Source organism: Carassius gibelio, chromosome A6, assembly GCF_023724105.1.
Source record: "Carassius gibelio isolate Cgi1373 ecotype wild population from Czech Republic chromosome A6, carGib1.2-hapl.c, whole genome shotgun sequence".
Classification (NCBI taxonomy): Eukaryota; Metazoa; Chordata; class Actinopteri; order Cypriniformes; family Cyprinidae; genus Carassius; species Carassius gibelio.
The window spans coordinates 6465714-6491706 of NC_068376.1; the positions used below are offsets into that span (position 1 = coordinate 6465714).

The 25993-nt window shown below is 36.6% G+C and overlaps 1 pseudogene; it reads left to right on the forward strand.

The window, feature by feature from the left end:
* The first annotated feature begins 17380 nt into the window (after positions 1-17380).
* Positions 17381-25993, forward strand: part of LOC128015081 (vacuolar protein sorting-associated protein 16 homolog) — a 30480-nt pseudogene continuing 21867 nt past the window's right edge.

Genomic DNA, 25993 nt, shown 5'->3' on the forward strand with positions numbered 1-25993 from the left:
ATTTCCATAAATATTTTTTGTTTACTTTTGAATACTAATATATTTCTTTGTTTTCAAAAAAAAAAATCCTATTATACAGCATAATTAAAAAAATAACTAAATAAATAAAATGTTGCATGCACCCAAAATGTAATTTAAGACTGGAAAAGTATTAAGTCACCCCTTTAAGTAAATTTTGGGTAACACTTTAGATTAGATAACACTATTCACTATTAACTAGTTGCTTATTAGAATGCATATAGTGGCATATTGGCTGTTTATTAGTAGCCTATTACAAAACACACATGAATACCTTATTCTGCATAAATATGTTTTAGATCCCTTCATTTTACCCCTTACCTAAACATAACTACTACAAACAACTAAATAAGCAGCAATTTAGAGGTTTATTGAGGGAAAACTCTTAGTTAATATAAAGTAGTATAATAAAAATGTAAAGTGTTATCAAATTTTGTAATATATTTTGATTTAAATTTTAAAATATTGTTTTGTTTAACTGTGTTGACAACAGTATATTTAGCTTATATTCTAAATATAAATCATTATGAAGCTGCATAACAATCATTAGAATGAAATTTACCCCATCCCACATGTGCACTTTTTGGGAAATAATCAATACTTATCCATCAGAATGACATTTTGGTTCTCTGACATGGCCATATTGCATTATCGCAATGATGTCATCCCCTGATTACTTGAAGTAAAGCTGAGGAAATAATCCAGATTCCATTCTTTATCTCTTCAGTTTACCCCTGACTTTTACAGATCATTAGCAAACAGATTTTTTTTTTCTTCACTGTCATGGCAGGGCTTCTCCTAAGTGGCCCAGGCTTGACATTGTCACATGTCTTGAGCTTTATTGTTTCTGTCTGATAAAGCGGGGCAACCTTAACAGTGTTAGCTCAGATATTGTCAGTCTGAGTTTTAACCTCCCTCACTCTTGCTGAGGCAGGACTGCCACAGAAACTGCCATATGGTTGCCTAAGCAACAGCTTCAAATGAGATTCTATTATTAATGACTTGAGAAGAAATTCTCTCACACTATTTACACTCAAACCCAGCCCCTACCATCAAAATGTCACCCAGGATTTTTCTGTAGTCAGAACCCCGTGGATTTCTGAGTCAATACAGGAAATCAAAAGTGAGACACATTCTGTAGTCATAGATTATGTAGGATTGCTATTTCTATGACTGTTATGAGCAGCCAGTCACTTAAGGTTTGACAGTAAAATGGTCACTATTGTAACTGACTAATGCAATTGTTTTGGAAAATGTATCAACACCCACAAACAAAATATTATACTTATAAAACTTATATATCATTATATAATTGTATATATATATCTTTTATATCATTGCTCTTTTTGTTGTTTTTGATTGCTTCAACTGTCCTCATCTGTAAGTCACTTTGGATAAAAGCGTCTGCTAAATGAATAAAAGTAATGTAAATGTAAATGTAATACAACTGTCATTTACAGACAAAGCAGCCCAATATAGTTGGATGCTTCAGCTTTCAACAAAAGTTACTTTTTCTTTTCTTTTCTTTTGTGATCAACATTTATATTCAGATTAATTTCACTTTCAGAAACAAACCTAAGTGTTCCTGTAGCTCAATTGGTAGAGCATTGCACTGTCAAGCGCAAGGTTGGGGTTCAAATCCCTGGGAACACATGGTAGGTAAAAATTGATAGCCTGAATGCACTGTAAGTCCCTTTTGGATAAAAGTGTCTGCTAAATGCATAAATTGAATTTTTATTTTATTTTATTTTCAATCACAAGTCAAGGTTCAAAAGAACTATGTACAAACAGATGCCATGAAGCCATCCACTTATACAGAGAAAGAGGAAGAAAAATAAAAGTGCTAAAAAATCAGTGAAGCATAGTAGGGATGTCAACTTTTCATCCTTTCTAGCAACATCTGTCCAACTCTGTCCAATAGTGTTGTCCTTTGCGCCGTTGAGCAAGGCAGTGGTACCTTCCAGCAATACAATGTCTCTGAAGTATGATAGCCAAGTGAAAGTTATGGAAGTGGATGGTTCTATCCATAATTTCAAAATAGTCTTCTTGGCAGCAGTACTTGCAGCTGATAAAGTCCTTTTCTGATGAACATTCAACTGAAGACTGGAATCATCTAACAATAGAAAAAGTAGGGGATCTTGCATGTAAATGTATGAAATCTGAAAGAACGGAACATACAGCTTTCCAAAAAGGAACCACCACCGGGCATTCCCAAAACATATGCAGGTAAGAGCCTACTGTGGATTTATTACATAAATGGCAGTGAGGATCAGCTCTAACATTAATCTTATATAGTACACTAGGAGTGAAATAGGCTCTATTAATTAATTTATAATGTATCATCTGATGTGCAAGATTTTTAGAAGCGGAAAAACATCTGGCCCATACCACATCCCAAACAGGTTGAACAAGACCATCCCTTTCCCAGGAGTGGATAGCTGGAATATAAGTATACTGTAGTATGAGAATGGAATTATAAATCTTAGAAACTAAACCACTGGAAGGAGTATCAATGTTCAAACATTCCCACAGAGGATGAATAAGCACATTGGTGGCCCAAGGAACACCGTATGCATTTAAAGCTGAACTCAGTCTTAAATATAGAAAGAAAGAGAATCCAGGTAAAGAAAACTCTACACTTAAGCCTTAAAACCTGAAACGATTTGAGGCCATTATCACAATAAATGTCATTCAAAGTATGAAAACCAGCATCAGACCAGGTTTTAAAAACAAAGGGTTTGTTGCAGTTGCATAAATGGTTATTATGTCATAATGCAGTTGTCTTAGTGTATAAGAAAGGTCCACCCATAATTTTCTCCACCTTTTTCCATACATCAAGTAAATATTCCATAATTGGTCCGTAAGTTTTCTTTAAAGAGTTTGAAATACCTGAAAAGGGGAGATCTTGTAATCGTACTGGATGGATAATATTCACTTCCAGAACTGGCCATGGAACCGGAGAATCTGAGTTATCAACAAAAGTTTCTTAATGAACTGTGCCGCATATGAAAAACAATCTCCAATTAAATGCTTCAAACAAACTGATGCAATTTGGGATGTCACTACAAATAATCAGTCTACTTGTTCCTGAAGCTGTGGTCCTTCTGAAGGCTGTAAAGAAAGAAACATGCTGTTTAAACTAGCCACACTTAAGCTTACATTACTTTAAACTTACATTTTACCTGTTGTAAGCAGTAGCTCAAACAGTTGGATTTCATCATAAATTAAACAGGCATCTGCATACTCCAGTATAGACAGCATCTGGATTATAATGGCTTGTATTTGCTTTTGTCGCAACACTTGCCTTCCGTGTAGACAGGTGTCAGCTGACTGCATGCCAGTGAAGGCCTATAGTGAAAAGATGTAAAACGATTAGCCAGTGTCTTCTCTAGAGCCTTTTATATGCAAATGTATTTGCCAATGTGACCTCACAAATCCCACAATATCAAAACAACCCATATTTGGAGCTCAGTAATCAAAAATGCTATTTTTAAACTGAGGTTCAAAAACCTCATATATGTCAAAAAATCAAGGAAAATCTGCATCATCCAGAATGCATAGCAAAGAGTGAAAATAGTTGAGATAAATGTTGATAATACTTATATTTCATTCAATACTGAGAACTATCAGCATAATTTAAAAAATGACTATTTTACGCATGTTTGTGTTTGTTTAAGCATATTAGAGTACTGTCAGTAGCTTGGAAACATGTTACAATCAACCACCTGGCTCTGGGTGCAGTAACATTACAAAACAGGGAAGGCCACACTCAAAACTAGATTCAACAAATAAACATTTAATCAAAAGCACATCAAAACAGTACATAAATTAAACACTATTAAGAGAACAATCCAGGACTGGAGAGGGAGACACACATCCACAGCCCAGAACGCCCTCTGCTCTCTGAATCTCCCTCTTTTAAGCCCAAACACCAATCACAGGTAACAATCCACACATGTACCAGACTCTCGCTTTGAAAGAAGAAAACCGGAACACCACCTAGTTGACCAATGCAAAACACTCTGGCTGTAACCCCCCCCAACCCCCCCCCCCCCCCCCAATTAAAACAGAGGTCCCAAAAAGGGAACTCTGCAAACACTAATGATGATGATGATAATAATAATAATAATAATAATAATAATAAACAAAGTTAAATACACAATTGAACTGGTTTACCCCGGCAGTCAAAATCAGCGGGCTGCCATACGTGCAACTGCTTTTTAATTTTCATAAAATATGAATCACTGTCTGAACACGCATAAGGCTTTGGTATGGAGATAAAAGATTTTATTCATGATTTTATCATAACTGCAGTGTGCGCTTATAATAAACAGAACGTCGTTTGTTGGGGTGGATGCTAAAATAGTTATTGTTATAATTATCTTTGTAGTTACTCTAACTTAGCTCTTCACATTTTTTTCATACCCAGCATCTATCCTCATGTGCTTTTCTCTTTTTTTCTTTCACCTTAATTTTCCACACTCTCTCCAACATCTGAGCCCCTGCTCGGCTGTAATGGAACACTTACCATAAAACCTTGTCTGAGATGGTCATATCTCCTCTGTGTGTCTATCATCCTGTGGCTGCTTAAACTCCAACACCCCTCTTTCTCCGCCTCTTATCTCTATGAACTGTATTAAGGGTGCTGTTCAATGCGAGTGAACATTTCATCTCAAAGAAAATGAGCAGGACATTTCTGGCTGTTCCCAGCAGGTGAGCTCTGTGGCGGCAGGTGAAATCCAACATGCGGAGATACTCACAAACCTGATGATGAAACACAATCATGCATATCCTAGCATGCTGGCTGTGGGCCCAGAGTGCTCCAGTTTGCCATGAAAATCCATGAAAATCCAGGAGAAAAGCATATTTTAAGCATATTTCGAATTGAATATACAATCATTAAGATTCAAACTGCAAGACGACACTGATACTGATGCTGGTGGCAAAGCAAATAGGGTATCTGTTCTTCAACCACATTCCCTCTAGGTTTGAGATTGAGAACATCTAGTTTAACCCACAGCAGTTATCCCAAAAATAACTCAGACGGTGTTGGAGATTGCATGACCCCTAGTTCTGAAAATTCTGTTCTTCTCTGTTTAATTTTGGGTATGAATACATCAGGAATGTTAAAGTGTGTATAAAAAAAACTGATTCTTGAGAAGTGGGACAAAACGGGGCAAAATTAAAAAAAAATATTTGTACACAGACAAATGAAACTACATTTATGTATCTTATATGTACTAAGCTACTGAGCTATGCTTTGATTCAACCTCCCATCCTTTCTCTTTTTATCAAAATGTGTTTTTATAGTTAAAATGACTACAAATTCGGGGGTTTTGTCACCACCGTCAAATGTGTTAACTCAGTCAGTTGAATGTTTTGATAATATTTAATTATGATATTTTATATTTGTTGGTGAATAGTTGGTCAAATGTAAAAGTTCTTATATATTTCCTTAATATGCGCTATACACTCAACAAATATCAAACTCATATCTGAAATATATCTTGGCCGGAATTGTTTTATTTGTTTGTTTATATGCGTCCATTATAAAGTCCCTACCATAATTTACGGCACACTAGGAGCACGTTTGAATTTTTTCTATTAACATAGATGTGCTTTTCGATTCCGAGCTGTGAAACCATGGGGAGTGTGTACATTAAAAAAAAAAAAATTGTCTAGACCTGTTTTGTCTGCATGCTTGTTTGTTTAGATTATATTTTGCTTTTGTTTTCCTTTCTCTCACATAAAACTGCAGCTGTTTTGCATGTAGATCCCATTAGACTAATCGCACCTGTGCTTTAGGGCTTCAGATGGACACCCACTCGAGCACGTCTCATGAAAATTTCATATGCAGCAAGAACAAGGAGCGACTGCGGGAAACAAGATGGAGAGAGGGAGGGAAAGAGACTGTTCGACGAAACCAGTTACCATGGTGAGACTGTCAATGTCGATATCCAACGTGTCATCTTTTAGACCCTAATTGGGTACCCCAAGTGTTTTTCTCCTTTTCTTTCTAGCCAAACCCCCTCTTCCTTCCACCCACTCATTTGTGTGGATAACGTGCAAAAGTTTTCGCGAAGAATGACTCAACCTCAATGGCTGTTGAATCACCAGAGTTTTTCCCTAGAAATGAAGTCACCACACACTAACATTGCTTTCTCACTTTCAGGCGCTGTCACCAAATTGACAAATCATTTCTAACAAGGATTCTTTTCCTTGGCCGAGAAAACTACCTCCTTTAAATCTCAAGTGACTTCAAAAGCAGTTTAATGGTAAAGGGTGGAGAACACGCTGCCCAAAGCTGGCATCTCTGTCTTTATAATGAGATTTTCACCTGATGCCAATCTGCAGACAGACTATCTGTGAGAGTTTAGGGGAAAGACGCAGACGTTTAGGTGACAATGGCACCAACTCTAGTCCCCAATACACCAAAGCAATCTCAGGCCTAATCTACAGCAGATGATTGGAACGAGACGCACTGATTAAGAAGGTTTCTGTCTGTCACTCTTCCTTTTTTTGTGCCTCTCCCTCTGTCAATATCTTTTCCTTTTTTTCTTTTATTCTCTCCCAACAGGCACCTCACACTTCAGTTTGGCTTTGATTCAGAGAGTCGCAATCTTACTGTACATCCGTTTTTCAGTTGGGGGAAATTATTTTTATCTATGCTAACATTCAAATGTTTGGGGTCAGTTTATTCTTTTGCTTTAAAATAAAAAATGCATTAAATTACAAATTAAATTACATTAAAATGGTCAAACAGTGACAGTAAGACAGAATTTATCAAATAACAATGAAAAAAACTATATCACAATTTAAAAAAACATTAAGTAGTATAAAATATTTTTTGAGAAGCAAATCGGCATATTAAAATGATTATCACACAAAAAAAATAAATTAAAAATATATTACAATAGGAAACTCTGGAAGCCTGTTTCCGTCATGGAATTACAATAAATAAAAAAAGATAATTGTGAATTTTTTCTCACAATATATTTTTATATTGCACAATTATGACTTTTACTTACAAAAAGTCACAATTACTTTTTTAAAGCTTTTTTTTTTTAATCCTATAGCAGAAACAAGCAGCCAAAGAAAAGTTATTTTAAAATGTAATAATATTTTATAATTTGTATATAGATTTGATTAAATAAAATCAGCCTCTGTGACCATAAGATACTTTTAAACAGTATTTATATAAATGATAATTTTGTATTCATCAGCTACATTTCATTTTATTTTTAATTTCCTTTTTAAGGGCTTTTAGTATAAAAATTGCAGGATATTTGGTTATTTTTCATGTAAAATAAAGCTTCTGCATCCTTTCTATTTTTGTTAGGTCTATTTATCTTAATAAACAAAGCTTGTCGATGACAGAAATACTGCTCCAAATGTGCCCTCTCCACTGCTTTCACAGTGTTATGCAGTGTATGGCTGTAACAATGTAAAAATGTTCATAGTCACTGGAAGGAGGAGGCGAGAACCGGAGGACATTTAAATAAAACGTTAATAATAAAATAAATACAAAACAGTATGACAGCCCCTTGCGAATGACTGCCGCACACAAATAAAAATTAAAACACAAATTAAAACCCAGGCCTGGTGCTCTCTCGTCCTTTACTGTCGTAACTCCTCCCTTTATTCTTCCGGAGCTCCTCCGTGGGACTCGAGACTGGTGAGTGGTGCAGGTGTCGCTCATTTTCAATTACTCCACCAGTCTCACTCTATTCCCATGGCTCTCGGCCCCGCCCCACTCGTCACAATGGCAATTATGTGTATCTTTATTTATTTTTTACTTTTTTTTTCATTATATGCTTTTCAATAAGAAGATTGCATTATATTCCCTTTTTTTGAGGATCAATCCAGAAATATTTGCATCATGATGCATGGGGGAATCAATTTTTCCCCACCCCTAAAACCCATCCTCTGCTCTGGCTAGATGACATCATCATCCACCATCCCACCACACATCCAGACAGCCCACCAATCTTCACACGGGAACATCTGTCCTATCATGTCTGCGTTTATTAACTCTGACAATATGTCATATTTGGCAGCCACCTGTAGCTCAGTCCAATGTGTGGACACACAGAGCTGCGGCACACATGAATAATATGGGCCATCATTCTTCAGTTTCCATCTGTTCGACACACACACTCACTGTCTCTATAACATCCCCACGTTCTCATCTCTTACAGATTTTCTCCCAACTGTGATTTACGCTCTTTTTCAAATTAGCTCAACTTCGCTCAGCAGTGTTGGTACACATTATAAAATATAATGTGCCTGTCCTAAAAGCCATCAGGCACTCGGGATGGAGAGAGACTAGAAGGAAAATATGAGACATCTACAAAACAATCCCTGACAAAACAACAGCCGAGCAGCCAGATGTCATAGCGTTTGACGCTGAGTTCATAGTGAGTTCACACTAATTAAATCCTGGGCGAGAACAGAGAGAGTGAGTATAGAGGAAAAGTGCAAATTTGGACAAGGAAGGAAAGGGTGGAGAGGATTAAGTTATAAGAAATTAAGTTTGATATGAGAAGAGAAGGAAAAGCTGAGGAGGACAGGGAAAGAAGGACGAATAGAACTGAAAATTTAATAACAGTAATTGATACGTTTTGAGCAGACGTTACCATGTTTATTGTGTAACTAAATTTATAAAATAAATAAGTAAATTACCAAATACTTTAAATAAAGAATAGTTTTTTTTTTTTTCTAATCAAAATTTTAATCTTTTCCAAGTAAATGGGTTTGTTCTCAATCCAAACATTACCAGTCAAAATATTGGAATAATTAAGATTTGTTTTTAAATGTGCCATAGAATGCAAAAATCCCTTTTATAAGGTGTTTGAACACAGTTGTGTTTGGTCGCAGTGTGTGAAAACAACCAGCCTATAATGGTAAAAATCCACCCACTCACTGTTTTATGAATCCAAATAAATTAGCTATAAACACTAGCAGTTTCAGATTTCTCACTACTATGATGTCATATTTGGGGAAAGTCCCGCCCATTTGTGATGCTGTCTTCCCTATTAGCATAAACACAGCCCTGAGTGAGAAGCTGCGGTCCACCATTACTGCTGCAGGAGGTACAATGTCAGTGCCAAAGAGCCATTAAAAGTGTTGTGTGTTGTGATGCACCAATGAACATCTCTATAGACCGCTGAGATCATGGTGGTTACATTTCATTTTTGAAGGAAATGTCCCAGAAAAGAAACTGAAAAGTTCTATACATTTGTGTTAACATTTTACACCAGACTCGACTGCCTCACAAATGAGTTGAACAAAAATTACTTCTAAAAGAGGGATCGATACCCTCGCTTCATTTGCAAACGTCCAGTAAGCATCACGCATCATATTTTGTTTTCCAAAAGAACTTCTTGGCTCTCTGTAAGGTTGATGTTGCTAAAGCTACCATTGTCTCTGCCTGTTTTCACTAATGCTGTCTTCACTTGATACCAGAATGTGGTATTAAAAATTGCATTTAGAAGCGATGTGAGGTCAGTAAAACGGTCACCACCAGTTAAACTGTAAGACCAGTATGCCAGCGAGCATGAGCTCTTGAAGCTCCGCACTCTTCTCAAAAGTGAGACAGGAGCACCTGCTCATTTTCATTTAAAGGGGACAAACACAAAAAAAAAAACTGCGCTTTTTGGGTCATACCCTAAAAGTGGGTAATTTCAACAAGCTATAAAAAAATTATCTGTGGGGTATTTTGAGAAAAAAAATCACATACACACTCTGGGGACGTCAGAGAACAATTTAAAATATTGTATCAATGCATTCTATGACACCTTTAATGTTTTTGGTCTTTCATGCTCCTCAAAATTTATTTGATGAAAAATACAGTAAAAACAGTAATACTGTTATAATGTTTTGTCACAATTTTAAATCTCTGTTTACTATTTTAATATATTTATAAATGTATTTCATTTCTATTCAAAGCTAAATTTTCTGCATCATTACTTCAGTCTTCAGTGTCACATGATCCTAAGTAAATCATTATGATATGGTGATCTGATGATCAATAAGCATATCTTTATTATCAATCAATTTTTTTTTTGTTGCTTGATGTTTTTCTTCATACACTACCATTCTTAAGTTTTGGTTAAGTCAGATTTATTTATTTTTCTTTTAATACTTTAATTCAGCAAGGACACAGTAAATTGTTCAAAGTGACAGTAAAGACTTTCATAATGTTACAAAAGATTGAGCACCAATATTAGAATGACTTCTAGGATGATGGAGTAATGATGCTGAAAATTCAGCTTTCATCACAAGAATACATTCGATTTTAAAATATATTCAAACAAACAAAGAAAAAACAGTTATTTTAAATGAATTTTTTATCAATATTTACACAAACAAAACAAAAAATAATTAACGTATTTTTTATCAAATAAATGCAGCCTTGGCTGAAATTTGGTGATATTTCTTTCAAAAGCATTAAATAAAATTATAATTAGTGTAACTTTCTATCATTATCATCTTTTGTAAGCGGTTCCATTTAACAAAAAAGGAATATCAAGTGTATGTAAGGTTACAGTGTGCTGATGCGGCACCAATAATCACCATTGATTTTTACAGCCAGCCATATGTCTACCTAATAAATGATTTATAATGTGATTTTTTTACTGCATCCTTCTAACCAACAATCTTTGTCTCTTTCACACTTACACACACAGCTTTACTAACACACCTCTTTAATGAGGTATTGACTGGATGTGAATTTCAGGACACACTTGGGAACAAAGTAATTGTCAGTTATTACAGCCAACCCAAAGCCTGCCACTGAATTCATGTTATGATCAATATCACATTAATCGGTTTTCTCAACACTCAAAATCCATGACGCCTTTAGAGGATGGCACCTGCGTGAGCTCCAAGGGGTGCGTGGCAACAGAGCACTCAACCCTGCATCTGCAACAAGGTTTCATCACTCAAAACGCAGCACATTCTACAGTCACCGTCTGGCAGTCCCACCTGATCTGCATCAACTTCTTCAAAACAAGCATCCAGGCAAGAAGGCGGCCTTGGTTTGTCCAACCACTAAGGATTGATTGCTCAAAAATTTTCATGAATAATTTATTTGAATTCCCAGTTGACTATTTATGGAAAAACCTTGACTCAATGATAAGATATACAATATGGGACCACGCGAAGATAAAGAGTGCTGGGTTTCATGACTCCTGACTGAAAAATGGTGCGGATCAGGGGAGAAAAGTGTCCTGAGCGCACCTTCGTTTATCTGTCATTCCTGTCACCTTGATATTTTGTGCATTTCTTGAGTTGTACCCTTATGTTTCAAATCGATGCAGCTGTTCCTATTTCAAGTTGACTGTTATGGTGAGCAGATGTTTCTATAGGAGACTTACGTATGACTAATTAAAGTTTACCCAAAAAATAAAAATATTTTATTCTCCCTGAAGTTGTTCCGAACCTGTATGAGTTTCTTTCTTCTGTTAAGCACAAAAAGAATGAATGTTGGTAACCAAACAGATGATGGTAGCAATTGACTTCCATGGTATTTTTTCTATGGAAGACAATGGAGACCAGGAACCATTACCAGCATTATTTTTTGTGTTCAACAGGAGTAATAGAAACAAAAAATTTAAACGGATTCAGTATAATATATATTAAGACTAATAGAGTAATAAATATATAGACAATGCAAAGCAAATTTTATTTATATGGTTCATGTTTAACACTTATTTAATATCAGCATTCCCAAAGTGAAAGCGAGCATACAGTTCATCAGTGGTGTATTGCTCCAGTGGTTGTGCACTCTCAACATACACACTTTGACAGTATCCTCTTCCACCAAAACAGTAGTGGTAGCGATGGACAACACCTGCCATATCAGTGCCTCTCTCTAAGTCCTCTGAGAAAGGCTGAATATAAAATGGCTGTCAAATACCCACACACCAATTGGCTGACATGCTGTGGCTTGTGTTCAATTAAATCAATCATGCCCAAGGCCTATAAATACTATGTTCACTGCAACAGATGAGGTGGAACCATGGACTCAAAAGGACTTAATTTCACTGTTGCAGAAACCCATGCACTCCTGGAGGGTGTTAAGTGTCATTATGTCTCAATAGTAGGAAGCTCTGTTGCGGGTGGAATGGTGACTAACAAAAGTAAGAAAGACATTTGCATTGAAATCACCCAGAATGTGAATGCAATGGGCTCTGGCCAGAAGAGGACCTTGGAGCAAGTGAAATTTAGATGGAAGAATCTGAGGGCCAGAACAACAAAGGACCTTGCTGAAGCAAAACAACACCCACACAGGCAACAAACCCTTTAAGAAAGGTGAATACACAGATGTGGTTCTGGACATTATTGGAGGTAAGAACTCCAAAGCTCTGCATGGGATTCAAGATGTTGTAGGAGATGGTGAGCCTACGATTGTAGAGGAAAGTAAGCAAGTTCCTCCCTATGCAGCGGAAACACTAATTCTGGATCTCAGCCCTATTATTGAAATACAACCTTGATCTTCACTGGTAGAGCCAGCAGTCACAGGAGCTCAGAAAAAAGGCTTGAAGCGTCCTCTGCTGAATAATGGTGCCTATGAATTACTTCTAAAACAAGAGACAGAAAGAGCAGAAGCACAGATACTCCTGGCAGAGGAACAAATCAAGCTGACCAAACTGCAGCAAAGCAAAACTTCAGATCCGCCTCCTAAAAGTAGAGCTTGGAAATTCTGGTCTCTCCTCCTCAGATGAAACCGAACCCTGAACATTCTTTATTTTGTTTACTATTGGACCTTTAGCCATTTTATTTTAAGACGTTTTCAAAATATCCACAATATATTTGTTAATGTGTATTTGTCTTTTATTTTTTGTGACTTAGATGAGGGGTCATAAAAGTAATTCTGATAGGAAGTGGATGTTTGTTATTCTTGTTTTGTCTAAAAAAAAAAAAACTCTTACATTGACTCTATGTTGGCTCTTCTACCCGTTCTTTAGAGAAGGTAATCTGTATTTGGTAGTCTTGAAAACTGTGTATCTTGATCGGAGTGATCCAGTCCAATGTTTCTTTGAAAAACCGGCATAAAAGTAAGCTGGATTACCTGATCCTGAATAGGAAAAACTTGCATTTCCAAAACTTTTTGGACAACTGGCCCAGGTAGGTGAGGTTGATCAGGGTTTGAGCTAAACTCTGCAGCGCATTGGACCTCCAGGGTAAGATTTGAGGAACCCTGACCTAGAGACTGTATATTGCCTAATGAGATCACAGATATAATCCGGGGCAGAATTATTCTTGTATGCAAAAAGAAGGATCTTAAAGTTGACTAAATTTTATAGGGATCCAATGCAATGAGGCAAGGACAGGGGAGATATGATACCTTTTCTTAGATCCTGTTAAGAATCTGGCTGCTGCGTTTTGAACCTTCTGTAATGGAAAAAATTGTAGATTGAGGTAGGCCAATGTACAAAGAGTTACAGTAATTCTATCAAGAAGAAACTAGTGCATGAATTACAATTTCAAGGTCTTTACTAGAAAGTAAGTGTTTCACTTTAGCCACTGATCTGAGATAAAAAATCTATTCATGACTGCATTCATTTCATTCAGGTCTTGACTACATTAAGGCATAAAAAAAGATGATCCAATGAAAATTTTTTTCCCAATTTTGATTGGAAGATATAGTTGGAGGACATCAGCATAACAATGATAATTAATGCTATGTTTCTGGAGTATTGAGCCCAAGGGGAGCATGTAAAGCAGGGATAGGCAACTCCGGTCCTGGAGGGCCACTATCCTGCAGAGTTTAGCTTCAGCCCTCATAAAAACTCCCCTGCCTGTATCTATCTAGTAATCCCGAAAACACTAATTGCCTTGTTCAGGTGTGTTTGGAGCTAGGGTTGGAGCTAAACTCTGCAGAACAGTGGCCCTCCAGGACCGAAGTTGCCTATCCCTGATGTAAAGGGAAAAGAAAAGAGGGCAATGAATGAATCTCTGGGGAACACCACAATGGATAGGCGCAGGGGGTGAAGTCAACACAGTCTCACTCCAACTCGTCATATATTGACGCTTGGTCAGGACACTTTGGTATCACTTTTTGATGCTCAAGGTACCCCTTTCGCATAATTATTCAAAGCATAGGGTCCTCCATATTTTCGGTTGTTTGTCTTAATTTAATGGTTTTCATGCATTTGTATTAAATATAAATCATTTTAAATAAATGTATACTTGGAACACGTAACCCCACCCCTACCGTAAACCTAAATACTTCTGAATAATATAAAAAACGTAACTAACGTAAATAAAAGTACAATCACGGGTATTTATTGCAAAAAACAATAGTAAACAAGCAGTATAAAATCATTACAAACATGTTGTGTTGCATTTAATCGCTTAAATGATCCCACCCCATTTATGCACTCACATCACATCTCCTTCAGAAAGATATTGCCATAACATGACGCAATCGGTCACGAGACACACAAGAGCCAATGGCAGTTCACAACAGCATGACGCAACCGGTCAAGAGACACACAAGAGACGATGGCTGATGTTAGGCTTCTTCTGGTGACATTTTTTTAATTTGCGCACAGAGACAGCACACAGGAAGAGATTCACGGCAGACTGAGATGGCGATCGTGTCTGTTCCTCTCACAAATCAATAATTTTACCTCAAAATGTCTTGGAAATTATATATATATTTTTTTTATATAAATCATGACGGTAGTTCTATCTGCTTGTTATATATTGTGTCATTTTCAGACTCTTAAAACTGTTGTGACTGTTTACATTGAAAATCACACCCCTACATATATGCAACAATGGCAATATTATTGCCCAATATATAATTTAATCATGACGATAAGCCTTTTAAGTCAGCATATTGGCGCTAAGGGTTTCTTATTTAGAGCAATGGAGGACCCTGCAAGTTGAAAAAATGATGCTAAAGGGGTATCCTGTGCGTCAAAAAGTGATGACACAGTTTCTTGACCAAGTGTCAATATGTGATTACTTGAGTGAGACTGTGTTGGTGAAATAAATGACCCAATATTTACAGAAAAAAAATCCTCCCCTCTAAGTATGAGGGGAAACACTCTTAAGCTAGGCCCTCAACTCCAACAACACACTGAAGTCATTTCAGAATAATACTTTGTTCGACAGTATCTGATATTTGATACTGGCACTTAAATCTAAAAGTATCAGGATAGCAGATGACCCAAAATCAATGGACTGCAGAATGTCATTTGTAACCTTCAGCAATGCCGACTCAGTGCTATGCAATGCTCTAAAACCAGATTGAAACCGGTCTATAATATTAAAAGTATCAAGGTATGAAGTAAACTGTGAGATTGCAACTTTCTCCAAAACCTTTGAAATTATTGAGTTTAGAGATAGGGTGATAATTATTATGCACAGTGTATGAGATTGAAAAAATTTAAATTTCATCTGAGAAATTATTTTAATTTATTCTAAAAGTTTGTAAAACTACTGAATTAATGAACCAGATGAGAGTAATCTATGTCAAAGGGAGAGAGGTGTGATCTAATATCTTGAACAAAAACAGTTGTTCGGTATCCATACAAGATGACAAAGGGGCATTATAATTTTAAAGAAACTTTGAATAAGACTCACAAAATTCAAGAGCAGCATTAGCACGAAAGACACCAAAGTAATGTACAGGCCGAGAAAGGATGGGCTGATCATTTGAAATGACTGGTTCAAAAACCACAGGGTAATGATCAGAAATGCCAGCATCAAATATTTCACAGATACAGTATGTACAGAGAAACCATGGGTCAAAACCAGATCCAATGTTATGGCCTCCCGTTATGTTTAGGACTGGAGACAGGCTGTACAAATATATAAGGATTGTGTAGGATTGTGTATTGTGCAGAAAATGCACTCCAGTTCACGACACCTAGTTTACATAAAAGAACCAACAATAAAAGCAATATTAAATAATTTTGAAGAAAGGCAAAAGAGCCACACAAGGAAAATATTTTAAATGTTTTTTTAAATATATTAGAGTAAAGGTTATTTGCTTTGTCTGTAAAGTACATAAGAGATTTAATTTATAACCAGCATTAACATCAACTAAATTAATAAAGTTTGTCAAGTCAAAATTTAGGTTGGCTTGTCTTGAGAAAGCATAGCCTCAAAGTTTGAAGTTCCTCTTCAGGAACTCGAGCTGCGTCGAGGACGATTGGGGAATGCTCCCTGCATGACATCTCTGAATCATGTGTGTAATCAGTCACTCAATGGATGGGCGAGACGTCATAGGCGGGTGACGTCAGAAACCAGGAAGCATAAAAGCATGAAAGGTGCAGCCGGCATCAGCCTTCTGTCTTCAGCAAGCACTCTCATACCCCAAAAGTATGCCAAAAGCACCCTCCAAGACCAATCACAAAATGGGCGAAGGCAAGCAGCGTTTCAGATTGTGTGTTCCTCCCTGTTCTCGCTAAATCTCAGGCGGGGATACACACAGTTTGTGCCTTGTTTGCCTGGGAGCGGAGCATGTTCTCCGTTTTTGGAGGGCTCTCTTCACCGAGAGAGCCTTCGCTAGCGTTCCCCGCGGCGCTGGTCCCACTTCCGCTGAGGCAGAGCGGCAATCTCACTCGTGGGGTTCGCAGTTGGATTTGGCAGAGGTAATGGAGATGGACGAGTCCCTATCTTCTTTCTCACCTGCTAGATCCAGCGCCCCCTCTCATTGATCGTAAGCGCGCTCCAGTGCTACTTATCCCCGGGGAGTGGGCTCCGCGTTTCATCTATCTTCCTCCGAGGAGGTTGATGTGGTGAACGTCGCTGAGGATTCGCCCCCTCAATCGCCCCAGTATGAGGAGCTTTTGGAGGTGGTTACTCGTGCCGTGGCCAAGTTAAACATCGAATGGACCGCTGAGAAAAAGGCTGAACCGCAGAAAAGCAAACTTGATGAGCGTTTTCTGTGAACTAAGCCGCCAACTCCAAGCAGAAGCCTGCCTTTTTTCCCTCTGTGGTGCAGCGGGTTACACCGCATTACACAGTGTCCGTCTCGCCTCAGTGCCCTCAGTAGATCGTTCTGCCAACCCTGCCGGAGTTACAGGGTGCAGCGGTCTCCCGCGAGCACCACGCCCAGTTATGGCCCGGAAACGTAGCAGTGCTGAGTGGCTCGCCGCCTCCGTGGAGGTTTTTAGAACAGTTAGTTTGGTTGTCTCCTGCCAGTCCTCCATTACAGGGCACCGAGCTAGCTGTTCTGATTACACCAGAGGTCAGTCTTGAGAGACTGACTCCCTTAGTAGATCATTTAGCAGCGTTGAAGCTACTGCCAAATGTGTCTAAATGTGTCCTGCACACTGTAGAAAGAGGCTATATAATTCAGTTTGGTTCTCCTCCGCCTTGATTCAACGGGGTTTCACCCATGCTGGTGGGTCCCGAGCAGGCTCTGGTTATGGAACAGGAAGTGCACGCCTTCCTGAGGAAGGAGGCAATCGAGGTGGTCCCTTCCTCACGACAGAGAGTCCGGGTTCTACAGCCGGTACTTCATTATTCCAAAGAAGGTTGGGGGGGTTGTCCCATTTTAGATCTGCGTCTAGTGAACCGCTCAGTCAAGCGACTGGAAGTTCAGGATGCTCACACTCAAAGAGGTTGTTCAACAACGGTTGTTCAACCACCACCGTCTCCTAACTTATATAAACCTTTGTTAATGACCACTCCTCAAGCCCCAGTTGGCCTGCTTTGGACCAAGGTATTTGGCAGACCAAAAACCCCTAGCTGATGGCCCTATATGGATGCCCGGTGGAGGCCTGATCCAGCCCTGGAAGTGACAGTGGATATGGAACTGGCGCTTGCACACTCTAGCATTTTTGATTTTGGCCTGACAGTGGAAACTGGCAGCTAATGATGTTATCAATTAATAATACTGTGATACTCTAATATTCAGTAGTTTGCTGTGTCTACCACAACATAGCAATCAAAACCAACGTGCAATATTTGAACTTGCATGTATATTGCATTGAGCACATATTTTGTGGTGTATTTGTGCTGTTATTTGCATAATTAATTTAGTGAATCTGGTGCTACATCAACACTGGCGAATAAATAATCCTATCTTTAGGTGCAATTCATTCTCTTCCTTAAACAAGTTTATGAAAAATGCCAAAAACGAATATAAATCAGCACAAAATATGAAATAGCAGTTACCCAAAAGCATCTAATCCTAAAGTTATCTTGTTACAATCAAAGCCCCATTAACGATGATTATCCAGCATGCTAATGCAAACAGAATCTCTCTACGAAAGCAATAACCTCTGCTGAAAAGCCCATTCACAAACACACAAACAGAACAGGAACATCTATAAACCACATTTTGTGAGGTTTAAACAAATATTAATGCGCAAACCAAACATAACTATGGCATAAATATGATTTGCACTGCAAAGAAATTAGAGAGGTCATAAGTAATCATTAGTCTTTTTAACCATGAGTAAAAACAAGGCAAAGGGCAAAAAATTCTCTATCCATTTTTATCTTTCGCGCTCTTATATTATCCAGACAAGACCTAAAGTATCATTGGGGAACGGTGTGATTTGATTTTTATGTGTGTAAGTCCGTGAGTGAGGGAGAAAGCAAGTCATTTTTGGGAAACAGACCTCCCTCTCGAAGATCAAAGCATGTTCAGAGATAGGATAGGTAGGAGGCAGTGCACCTCTGGTTATGACCTATCAAAATGATTTCTACTCATGGCTAAGTGCTGTTCAGTTCTCATTTAAAGTGGATGAATTCAGAGCCACTATAACAACAGTGAAGTAATGAACTTCACAAGAATTCTTAATCATCTGTGAATGCTCTGATGCAGTGTGGGGGAACTTGAGTGTTTTTTTTTTTTTTGACTAAATATCTACCTGTCTGCCTGTCTAGTTACCTTTCTGTCTGTCTATCTACCAGCCTAGATATCTGCCTGTAGAAAGATATCCTTAAATTTATATTGGCCTATCTATCTATCTACTTGTATGACTGTCCATCCATCCATTCTAGATTAATAAAGACAAGCAGACAGACAGATAGATAGATAGATAGATAGATAGATAGATAGATAGATAGATAGATAGATAGATAGATAGATAGATAGATAGATAGATAGATAGATAGATAGATAACCATCAATCTTTATCGTACATTATACATTTTCTTTAAATGTACTAGCACATTTTCTTTATGTACTACCATAGAGCTGTCTATTTATTTGCTATTTACAACAAACCATAAAAAGTACAAGATTAAAGTATTTATGTACTAGCATACAGTATAATTCAATTTCATTCTTCAGTCTAATCTTGATCAGCTGTAAAGATTAATGCTTGTGATTGATGATAAGAATCACCTATTGCATTCAGGCAGCTTTGGGAATCTTGACCATGAAGTAACACTCTCAATGAAAAACATCTCCAAAGAGACAGCTGTTATCTACCTTGTCATATGCTTTGTCTTGATCAACACTTGGTACTGAATGACATTTATCTTTTGCTCTTATCTTGTACATAGATAGCATAGTGTTTGTGTATATTGCATACGCATTAAATTGAGTCTCCTGCTAAGGCATTTCTAAAGACTTTGGCAGTCTGTGCACAGGTAATGATATGTCACCAATTCATCAAATATGTGCTAGCAGACTGACCCTTTTTTATTTGAGGAAAAAGCATTAAAAGTAATGTTATAGCAGCATGTTGAGGGAGTGAGAAAAGAGCAAGAGAGTGCGAGGACAAAGAAAGAGAAAGGATGAGTATGCATGTAAATAAGGAAATGAGCTTTGAGTGTCTCAAGCCTTCGCACTTTATTCATGTGGGCGGGGCAGGGGGCGTGGCTTGGTGACGGATAGCAAAGGAGAAAAGAGCAGTCTGAATGCAAAAGTAACAAGCAGCAAAGGCCAGGATTTGTTCAATCTACATTGGAGGTAGAAATGGATTTTGTGAGGTAGAATGCAATCTTATGTTAATCCTGTTTGGCAGCAATCACTCTCGGTGATAGAGATGGAAAGCCTGTTACATTCTGATTACAGTAAAAAAATAAAAAAAAATAAAAACATTCTGATGTTGTTCTCCACAAAAGTACTAAGAAAATTAAATAATAAGAAAATTAAACAATGTTACATGATGGAATGAGAAAAATAATTCTAACATTTAAATTCAAAATATAATAAAAGAGGCAGTAAAGTAACCCGTAAATTAATTAAATTTGTGCAAATTAAGTAAATTAAAACTGTTATATTTAAAAAATATATATATTTTTCTAAAGATATGCAAGCTGTTTTTATCTTACAAGTGACAACTGTTAAAGAATCAAGTAGTCATCATCTTTATTAAGTAAATAAATAGAAAGTTTGTAAAATGTTAAATTTATAATACCAGACTGTTTAATACAGACGCAAAAACTAAATCCAGATTATGATGCACAAATTTATAACAGATTTAATACAAAATCAGAATTGAACAAATAGTTCACAGTCCTCATAGCTGATGTTGTACACAGATGCAGTTGCTGACTACAGATCAGTAGGCCATAAATTATTCCTAAAACTCGGTACAGATCAAAACAAATGATTGACATTTTTCTTGATCTCACTTCTTGCTTTTGAATTTTCTTGCATTGCTTTGCTCTGCTTTTGATCATGAACATATTGGCTGTGAAGAAAATGTCACGTGACCGAAACAGATAAATATAGATTACACAAGCTATTTCATATGCTGAGACCAAATTATTGATACTCCGAGATGATTCCCAGAGACCAAACTGATCTTTTGGTATTCAGATTAAACCAGCCCTCTGAAACTAAACCAGGCTGCACTAAGAGATTAAACCTGCATTTTGACATTCAAATATTTCACCAGTTATTCAATACAGACAGATTAAAGAAGCCCTCTGGTCCTTTAGATACTAAACGACTTTCTGAAAGTCAGGAATACAAAAAACAGACAAAGCAAAATGAACAAAGAGGCTTTAGACAGGATCACTTGTAGTATTAGACAGAAAGAAGTTTTCAGTGTATTCTGTTCTACTGAGTCAAACCGCTGCTTTTACAATTAGTCTAAAAGTGGTATTAATAGAAAAATATTTTTACTAATGCCCACTTTAATATATAAGTAACTTTTAAATAGAGTACAATTGTTTGAATATATTTTAAAATTACATTTTTTATTCCTTTGATGCAAGGCTGAATTTTCCGCAGTCATTACTCCAGTCTTCAATGTCACATGATCCATCAAAAATCATTCTAATATGCTAGTTTGCGCAATAAATATTTCTCATTATTATTATCAGTGTTAAAAATGGTTGTGGTGTAATAGTTCACCAAAAAGTGAAATTTTGCAATGGAAAATTTGAACAACATATTTGGAAAACTAATATTACATAAGTTGTTCAACAATGGATGCAGTGAATGGGTGCCATCAAAGTCCAAACTTCTAAAAAAAACATCACAATAATCGAGAGATCCACACGCCTCCATCATTTAAGTTAAAACAACTTAACGTTTTAAAGAAAAAAAAAACTCATCCACTCAAACTATTGAACAGCAGTGTATATCTACATTTAAAGATAGCATGTTTCTTAAAGACTCACTTCCCAACAACAGTGATATATACCTGCAGTATAAATCAAAGTAAACATTATATTTATTTTACATTCAATTGAAAACTAGTCTCTGTTTTCTGTTGATACGCTGTCTCCTTAGCAATCTGTTCCACAGATGAACCCAAGGCTGCTTTAAACCATGTCAAATAGACCATGAGTTCTGTTAATGGAGTGAAATGTCACTGCTTCATACCATAGTGGATTTTATTAAGAAAATGTTGATATACCAGCCACATATCCCTGCCACATATCTTGGATATGGATGGATATTTTCCTGAAAGGTCCTCTCAGCTTGCCTGAGCATGAATATAATGCATGTCTAAGTGGAAGATGCGATAGATTTTCAGAAACGTGGCTGTTTTAAAACCCACAATGCTGATCATCGGTGATTAGTTGATTGTTAATGACACAGAGCCGTCATAAAGACACCATCAGTCTGTATTCCTCGCTCTCCCTGATGGAAATTCCTCAGAATGGCCTAAAGCTCTTTACCGGCCATGAGCAAATTGACTGGGGTATTTATTACTCCAGCGATAACATTTGTTTCCTCTGACATCTGGGTCATTACATTATGACCCTGATGTGTTTTGCAATGTCATTATGGGCGGATTAATGCCAACCATCAGAGCGGCTATATCACACTTTAATCTGAGAAGGAAACCAGAATGATGAAGCCTACTCAAGAAAATTCAATCATTATCCATTCTCTATCGCTCAGGATAATGATCATAACACTTTAGTTCTGTTTTTTTTTTTTTTTTCTAGAAATACATAAGCTAATTATGACAGTGGAGAGCCGTTTATCTCCAGCTGAACAGCTGCACTCTCAGACTTGCCTTTCCTTTTCTGGAAGAAGGCGATCTGTGTATACACGAGAATGTGCTTCGGGTTTGAGCATCTTAACTGTAATTACCTTAATCACAATGTAAAATTATTCTGCCTTTCTTTTTAGTGCTTGTTATTTCCTGCGTACAATAAATATATTTAGAAATTCCTATGTCTTAATGAGTGGAAGTCATCCATTTCGCTAAGACCTCAAACTAAAAGTACCTCAATTCCAGACGAAGGACAAAGTGATTATGAATGCTCCATTAAGACGTGTCACTGGTTTTCTCCACAGAACAGACAGAGTAATTATGAAGGGTATTAAGATGCAAACGATGAATTATAGCAGTGAAACCACAATTAATTAAAGTTACAATGATAGCTTTTTTTTAAGAAGCTACGGTTAACAGGAAGTTCTGACATGAAAACACTTTTTTGTAAGCCCATAAAGTAACGATTTGTAATACCAGATTATTTAAAAGGAGGCTGATTTCAACGGAGTAATTTTGTGATTATATTTGTGACAGAGATATATTGTATATAATTGACTAATAAAGTGTGTCACAGTTAACGTACCGTCTCACATGTATCCTAATGGAAAACATGAAGTAGCCAACTGTTGCTATAGTTACCTCTTCAGGTGAACACAACATTTGTAAGAATTTAGCATTTAGAAATTTTTCCTGTGTGTGTGTGTGTGTGCGCGTGTGTTACAGACACTTGATTTTACAACATTATTGAAACATCTGAAATGAATACATAGAACAGTTTACCCAAAAATGAAATTTTTATGAATATTTACTCACCCAAAGACCCTGCAAAATGTAGATGGGTTTGTTTTTTCATCGGAACAGATTTGGAAAATTTAACATTAACACTTGCTCACTGATGGATCGTCTGCAGTGAATGGGTACCGTCAGAAGAGTCCAAACATTTGATAAGCTTATCTCCCAAAAATGATGTCCAAACCTGGATGATGTTTATTTCTTCTGTGGAACATGAAGGAAGATATTTTAAACAATGTTTCAACTGTTTTAATCTTTTTGATGTGAGTGGGGTCCAATATCAAAATATCTTCTGGAAGTGATACAGGTGTAGAAATGATGACAGAATTTTCATTTTTGGTTGAACTATCTTTTTAATTTCTCTTTAAATGTAAGGGTCGGACACCTCAAAACCTTCCCATAATTCACAATATGAAGTTACTGTAGCTAGTTAGGGTTAGGGTTAGGGTTAGGGTTAGGGTTAAACAGTGAAACAGATCAGTCAAAACTGTTTGTGCTAGTCAGACATTGTTCAGTTTTTTCTTGACCCCTTTGGTTTAGAAGTAAAGCTCAGCTGCAGTCAGTGAACAGGAGGCAGTGATCGCACTGAAGAGTCTGTGAATGCGGTGTGGTGTTCGGGGGCAGCAGTTGACACAGATGCTTATTTCATGCTCTGAAGGCTGTGCCTTCTTCTATTAAATGATTGGTAAATTAATGTAGGTTGAAAGATTCATTAAGCTGCTTTGATCCCAGTGAGAATGGGACCAAAATATGGAGCCAGGTGCACACAGTGCAAGGTTCTTAACTGCTATTTTAAGTTTTTAGTATTTGCGTTTTATTGTTTTAAGTATTTAAATTTGTTTTTTATTTAAAGTTCCTAATGTTACCAAGACTTGCCAATATTCTGTTATTCAATTTATTATAGAACATGTATGGTATGGTTACCATGAGAGCTTTAATCTATGTGAATAATTCTAGATACCTTAATACGAACTGAACAAATAAATACTGCACTAATTTTGTAGGTGGCACTTAGAGAATGGCAGAAATAATGTGTTTACCCTGTTACCCCCATAAACAAAACAACTGCACAACTTTGGAAGTCAAACGGCATTTACATATTTTCAAACAGCCATTCGGATTTGTATATTTTTAATACTTAAATACTTAAAGACATCATGTTTATAAAAAAAGTATAATAATAATAATAAATTAACGTTCATGTTCACACTTTTTTACAATTTAATTTGGACTAAAACGTGCAAGATAAAATATCTGAAAATGTATTTTTATATAGTCATGTTCTTTTGCACTTGTTTCAAACATTTAAATGCAAATAAAACAACACATACAGTAAGTTGTATAAAGTTCGTTGTTATATGAAAAGGTTATTAAACTTATTATTAACAGGACAACACTTACTGTACATTTCTGTACCTTAATACAACACCAGTTATCGTGATATGAAAAAGTTTATACTGTCACATCTAATATTAATCTATAAAAAGGTTTCCTAATTTAAGCAAATATGAATTTGTTGCTCATTGTAGATTTTGACACACCATTAAAAATAAAATATGAACTATTTCAATTTAAAAAGCAAAATGTTTCAAAAGGCCAAATGCAGAAAGCTCAAAATAACTAACAATTTGACATTCAAAATGAGTGAAAGCAAATACAAGGTAAGATTACTTTTCAGTGCAGCCACACCAGATTCTTACAGTAAAACTTAAAAACTAAAGAATAATTTAAAGTCTAATGGCTATACATTTGTTTCTCTGCATTAGTGAAAGTGCAATTATAAACATGTTCAGACAATAAAAATTATTCTTATTTCAACTGTGACTCACTTTTGACTTTTTACTAACAGCTTCTTCTTTTTTTTTGGCTTCAGAGCTGACCACTCAGTTGGAGTGTATCAGCAATTATGGATTATACCATTAAAGAAAGTCTCTTTAAAGCATCCCAGAAGGGAATGCAGTTTAGCGTGCAGGGCTCATCAAGGCCCTCACTGATGGCTCTTTCTCTCTCCTTGATGTCCACTTTCAGCTCGGATCATTTATAAACAAAATGGAGCCTGCCAAATGCAGAAAGCTTCAAAATGGCTGTCCCTCCGCCTGATTGAGATTAATGCTCCCACCCCGGCACAGATTAGAGGAGTGAAGTAACCGTGTCTGATTTCAGCTCAAACTAGGATTTATGATAGAAAAACATGGAGATGGGGTTACGCTTTTCATTGATCCGGCCCTGGCTCGGCTAAGCTATAGCGAGTCTGGGAGATGACCTGCTGCTACTATCAATAGCTGATAAATCATATCTGTCAGAGCCGCATGACTGACAACTAATGGTATAGCTTTACAATCAGATCTTACAGGGTTTATATAGCACCTTTTATGACCCTTGATGTGGTGGTTTACTTTACATCTTTTAAGCACAAATCACTTTTTTTTTCAGTGAGAAATATAGATGTTATAAAAAATATATATATATATATTATCTAGAATAAGATTCACCTAGTAAGTAGTAGCTTTAAACACAATTTTAATTAGTTTTCTTTCCACATAATGCTGTTTTCACCCTATTCGTTAAAAAATATTATTACACATTTTTCTAATTTTTTAAACAAACTGTAGTGCTGGCTGCACTAGTCAAACTCAATCATTAACCCTGTTATTCAAGTTATTATAAGAAAAATTATCAAACTAATTATTTTTATTTATTGGAAATGATCTAAATTGCAAAACAAAATTTGTCTCAAACCTCTTAAATTAAAAAATGCTCATATAATATTTAATTTCCTGATGCTAATGGTCAAG